Source organism: Rhinoderma darwinii, chromosome 12 (genome assembly GCF_050947455.1).
Source record: "Rhinoderma darwinii isolate aRhiDar2 chromosome 12, aRhiDar2.hap1, whole genome shotgun sequence".
Lineage (NCBI taxonomy): Eukaryota > Metazoa > Chordata > Amphibia > Anura > Rhinodermatidae > Rhinoderma > Rhinoderma darwinii.
The window spans coordinates 49504683-49510579 of record NC_134698.1 but is presented as its reverse complement, the minus strand read 5'-3'; the positions used below and the strand labels follow the sequence as shown (position 1 = coordinate 49510579).

General features: G+C 48.0%; 1 protein-coding gene across 1 annotated transcript in view; it reads right to left on the bottom strand.

Annotated features, from left to right (window-relative positions):
• The window catches only part of SPRED1 (sprouty related EVH1 domain containing 1), a 72092-nt gene that overhangs the window by 5107 nt on the left and 61088 nt on the right, over window positions 1-5897 (bottom strand). The window lies entirely within an intron of this gene.

Genomic DNA, 5897 nt, shown 5'->3' with positions numbered 1-5897 from the left:
TTGATGCATTTGTAATCCAAAAATGCAACCAAAAAGGGTAAATATATGGTCATTGGCTAATCTGTATGAATACTCTAGGGAACCGATTAAAGAGGATTGGTCATCTCTCCTGACAGGTCTATTTTAGTGAATACTTGTATTACCTATGAAATAATTTCGGAGCATCTTTTCTTAGAACTCTGCGATGTGCCATTCCTCTTGGAAATATATGACTAAATTGACAACTGGGTGTTACTATTCCCCTTGTCAAAGGGGCGTGTCCCTACACAGTCTGAGGGTAGGGCCGCACGGAGCGTCCCTGACACGGTCGTAACGCGGCTAACAACCGCGCCGGTACCATGTTTGGTGCGGCTGTCAGCCAGCCTGTTAGTGGCCACATGTTAACGCGGGTAAACCATCCCTTTATCTGCAAAATCGTGCGGCCATGAATTAATACAGACTTTATGGCCGCACGGTTTTGCAAATTACAACAACTTACCCCCTATTCGTTCTCTATGGTAGCGCCGCAAAAAGCCGAACACTGCACTCGGCTATCTCCGGCGCTCCCATAGAGAATGAATGGAGCGGCAGTGCGTATGCGCATGTATTCGGAATACCCCTTAACAAGGTATTTGACAGCCGCTCCTACATAGTGCCAGCGCGGTTGTTGGCCGCGTTGGAGCGGCCATGATACGGTCGCTCCATGTGGCCCTATCCTTACTCTGTCAGTACTGATTGGATATGGTCAGTATGTGTAGGGACACCTCCCCCAACTAGTAATACCCAGATGTCAATGTATTCATGACTTTTTAGGAGCAATAACAGAGGAATAGCAAAATGCAGAGTTCTACAATAAAATGCTCCAGAATTATTTTATGGGGTATGCAAATAATTTGTAAAATAGACCTATCAGGAGAGACGACCGATCCTCTTTAAATAGCAATTCTGTTACATAGTGTTCGTATCAGAATAACTCACTTTAGAAGTTGGAATAAGGCACCTATGAGGACTATTAAATACCAGCTGTGGCTCTCTGAATTCTATAGTTTAGGGTGAATTGACAGACTGCAAACTACCATAAACAGCAGCCGGTTTACTTTTGATAAATTTAGCAGAGAAATAAAACATCCTGTTACATTGCTTACCACAAACACAATGTAAACACTTGGGTGTGAGAACCAGAGAGGACCTGTTAATGGCTGCTTGTGCCTCCCACATTAAAGAGGCTCTGTCACCACATTATAAGTGCCCTATCTTCTACATAATGTGATCGGCGCTGTAATGTACATTACAGCAGTGTTTTTTATTGACTATTCTTGACGGAGTTATGACCTATATTAGTTTTATGCTAATGACTTTCTTAATGAACAGCTGGGCGTGATTTACTTTTTGGCCAAGTGGGCGTTGTACAGAGGAGTGTATGACGCTGACCAATCAGCGTCATACACTTCTCTCCATTCATTTACACTGCAGATAGCGTTCTTACTAGATCACTATGTGCAGCCACATACACCTACAATAACGTTACTCAAGTGTCCTGACCGTGAATATACATGACCTCCAGCCAGGACGGGATGTGTATTCAGAATCCTGACACTTCGCTAACGTTTGTGGCTGATTTACAGCACAGCAGGCGTAGTCTCGCGAGATTACGCTCTAAATTTTCATTTACAGCGAGACTACGCCTGCTGTGCTGTAAATCTCACACAAATGTTAGGGAAGAGTCAGGATTGTGAATACACATCCCGTCCTGGCTGGAGGTAATGTATATTCAGTGTGTGTGTGTGTGTGTGTGTGTGTGTGTGTGTGTGTGTGGCTGCACATAGTGAACAACGCAAGATCACAATGTGCTGTGTAAATGAATGGAGAGAAGTGTATGATGCGGATTGGTCACCGATTGGTCAGCGTCATACACTCCTCTGTACAACGCCCACTTGGTCAAAAAGTAAAAAACACGCCCAGTTGTCCATTAAGAAACTCATTAGCGGGGGCGTGGCCAGCTACTGATGTGAGAGGACGTGTCTGGCGATAGCTCCGGGCCGGCATCCTGCATTATATCCTCCTGACGGTACTGTAATCCGTGAAAGTTGCCAAAATTCCTTACCAGCTACGTCGGAAGGGAATGACATCTTCCAAAAAAAAGATGAGCCCGCCTAAAGCGATGGACGCGGCGGAAAAACTGAAATCCTATGCCCGCGTGGTGATCCAAGATGGCGCCGGCGGGTGCCCTGCTGGGCAGGCCGCGGCAATGGCAGGGACATCCACATCAGCTCCCTCGGAACAGGATGCGGGACTCACGTTGCAGGAGGCATCGGATAAGCTGCTTACAGCCATCCTTGAGACGCGTACGACACTCACGGCTAAGATAGATGAGGTGAGAGTGGACGTGGGCCTATTGAGGCAAGACCTGCAGAATGTGCGGGAAAGAGTGACGGAGACGGAGGGCAGGATTTCGGCCTTGGAAGATCTCACTGCTAATATGCCTGCGGCTATACAAGATCTGCACCGTAAAGTGGATTTGTGGCGCCAGAAAGCCGACGATCTGGAAAATAGATCGCGCCGTAATAATCTCCGCATTGTGGGGCTGCCGGAGAGGGCAGAGGGGCAGATATCGGGAGAGTTTGTGGAGAAATGGCTGAAGGAGACCTTCCCAGATGCATCATTCTCGCTGGCGTATGCGGTAGAAAGGGCGCACAGGGTCCCAGCACGATTACCACCTCCGGGTGCTCCCCCAAGACCTCTGCTTGCTCGGATGCTGAACTGCAAAGATCGGGATACGGTTCTGCTGGAAGCTCGGAAGGCCGGAGGGATCCCGCTTTGGAAATGCTTCTGTGTCCATATATCCGGATTTTTCTCCTGATTTGCAGAGACAGAGGGCGTCTTATGTCCCTATCAAGCGCCGACTACGGGACCTGCAGATTCCTTATTCGATGGCATATCCGGCTAGATTGCGGGTTGTGGATGGAGACAGAGCCATATTCTTTACGAATCCAACTGAGGCGGAAGAATGGATTACGAGAAAGCATAGGCAATCTCCCCGAAGATGAGTGCAGTGGCTGTGCAGGATGGAAGTTGTGTACGACATATGGAACTCATGGATACCCCATATTGCTTATAGTACAGACGTTCCAGCTGAAAGTATCCTTCTAAGATAATGATGTGATGATGTACCATATTATCTGCAACTTGTTATGGGGGGCATGAGGCCCATGTTATAAGGTGGGCAGTTTAAGGCCCATAGTAACATCCTTATATGTTCTAAATTGAAGGTATGGGGGACCGATATTATACGTCAGGTATTGAAATGTCTTTATAAGTGCCTGGGGATGCTGGCTCGGGGGTGTGCTACACTTATACAGATAGTGTATTTACGGCAGAAGCACGCTAGCCGTAGAAACTACCCCCTAGAGTATAGGCTACAAAGGTTAGCTCCTGTTGAGCAATGTTTGTTTTTGAAGGTGTTATGAAGGATATTGAGTCAACTCACATTACCGCAGAACACGGCTTTGATATTGCATACCTACGAGTCATGGAGGGTAATGCATACGGGACTGGGATAATTGTTACTCAGGGGTTGGGGGATAGGCTCCAGGGCAGTGGTGCTCCAAGGTGTGTTAACAGTATGAAATGGCAGGATTACGGTTAATGTCCTGGAATGTCCGGGGAATGGGGTCTCCTGAAAAGAGGCATATGATATTTGCTACTGTGCGGGGACAGCGTCCACATATAACGTGTCTACAAGAAACACACATGACACCGGACACTGTGTCGAATCTGAATAAGCCCTGGGTACAGTGGGCGGGACATGCTTCGCACACTTCGTACTCCAGAGGGGTGGCCATCTTAGTACACGCAGAGCTTCGTTGGAAATTGCTACAATCCAATGTAGACCCGGAGGGGCGGTACATTTTTTTACATGCGGTTCTAGATGAATGCCCATATGTGATCCTGGGGGTGTATAATCCTCCTCCAGCCTCATTGGCAGTAATTCAGGAAGCAGTCCGATTTGTGGCAGCACACCCGGGGGTTCGAGTGATCATGATGGGGGATCTCAACTTGGTTATGGACCCAGGTATGGATAGACTGCAGGGGAATGGGAGTAGAGGCCCTGGTAGTCCCACTCAGTTGAGCATGTTGGTAAAGGAAATGGGATGGATAGACTTGTGGAGGGTGACACATGAAGGGATCAGAGAATTTACATGTCACACCTCGCAGTACAACGCGCTGTCCAGAATTGATTATATATTTGGATCACATGCGGTTTTCCAGGAGATAGAATCAGTGGATCATTTACCGAGGGGGATCTCGGATCATAGCCCGATCTTATTGACATTAAAAAGGCCACAGGTAGGCAGAAGGGGGATGGGTAAAATACACCCGTTTTGGCTTCAGCTCATCCAACAGAATGATCGCATACCGGAACAGTTATCAATATTTATAGAAGCGCATGCTCAGATGGAGAATCGGTCACTGGTGTGGGATACCCTCAAGGCCTATTTAAGGGGGTGTCTCCGATCCTCCATATCCTATGTAAAACGAGCATCCGCCATGCAGGACGAGGACATAGCATATCAATGTTCACAGGCGGAAGGGGCATTTGTTCAGGATCCCACACCAGCTAACCGGAATGCATGGCTGGATTTGGGTAGACAGTATCTACAGATCCTGAGGGATAAGACATCGCGTAGCTTATTCTTTAGCAAACAATCCCATTTTGAATTGGGCAACCAATCGGGTAAAATGCTGGCACATATGGTACGGCACAGTTCTAGATCCCCCCCCGGTGATGGGCATAGCGGGGCCTGGAGATGAGATCTACACCTCCCCGGGAGAGATTCTCGAGCAATTTACACAGTTTTATGATCAGCTGTATGCATCAAAAGTTGATTATAGGATGGAGAAGATGGAGAGCTACTTGGATGGAATATCGTTTCCTACATTGACAGCGGAGGGGGTGGCATCGCTTGAGGCTCCATTTACGGTAGATGAGATTTTGGAGGGAATGGCTTCATTGGCCAAGGGGAAGGCTTCAGGGCCGGATGGTATTCCTCTGGAGGTATATTTACAATATGGAGAGCTACTGGCCCCCCAATTGCTGGCCCTGTTTGAACACAGCTATCGGATTTCCGCTCTTCCGGAATCCATGTGTGACGCCACCATAATTGTGTTGCTGAAGCCAGACAAAAAAACAGAAGAATGTGGTTCATATAGACCGATCTCGCTGCTGACAGTGGATTACAAAATCTTGACTAAGATGTTAGCTAGCAGGCTCTGCAGAGTGATAAGAGAGATCATCCATTCAGACCAGTGCGGCTTTATACCTGGCAAGTCCACCTCAGAAAATATCAGGCGGGTACAGGTGGTGACACAGATTGGATGGGAGGAGCAGCAGGACTGGGCGGTGGCATCTCTGGACGCGGCAAAGGCATTTGACTCGGTAGAATGGCCTTATCTGCTGGCAGTGCTGCGAAGATTTGGGTTTGGGGAGAGATTTATTAATTGGGTTTCCTTGTTATATAAATCTCCACGAGCGCAAGTGTTGGTGAATGGGGCCCTGTCCCCTTCCTTTGGCCTCCATAGGGGCACGAGGCAGGGGTGCCCACTTTCGCCACTTCTCTTCGCTTTGGCCATTGAACCACTGGCTCTTAACATCAGGAAGGATCCTGCATATATGGGAATTAGAATAGGAGACAGAGAGGACCGGATAGGATTATATGCGGACGATATGGCGTTGTTCATGGCGAACCCCAATGCCACCCTCCCCAGGGCTATTTCCCTCATTAACGACTTTGGAAGATACTCAGGGTTACTAATTAATTGGTCTAAATCGTATCTGATGCCTTTGAGACAGGAGAATTGTGGATGGGGCACCCAATTTAGCGGACTGCCAGTAAGATCAGAGTTCAAGTACCTGGGGA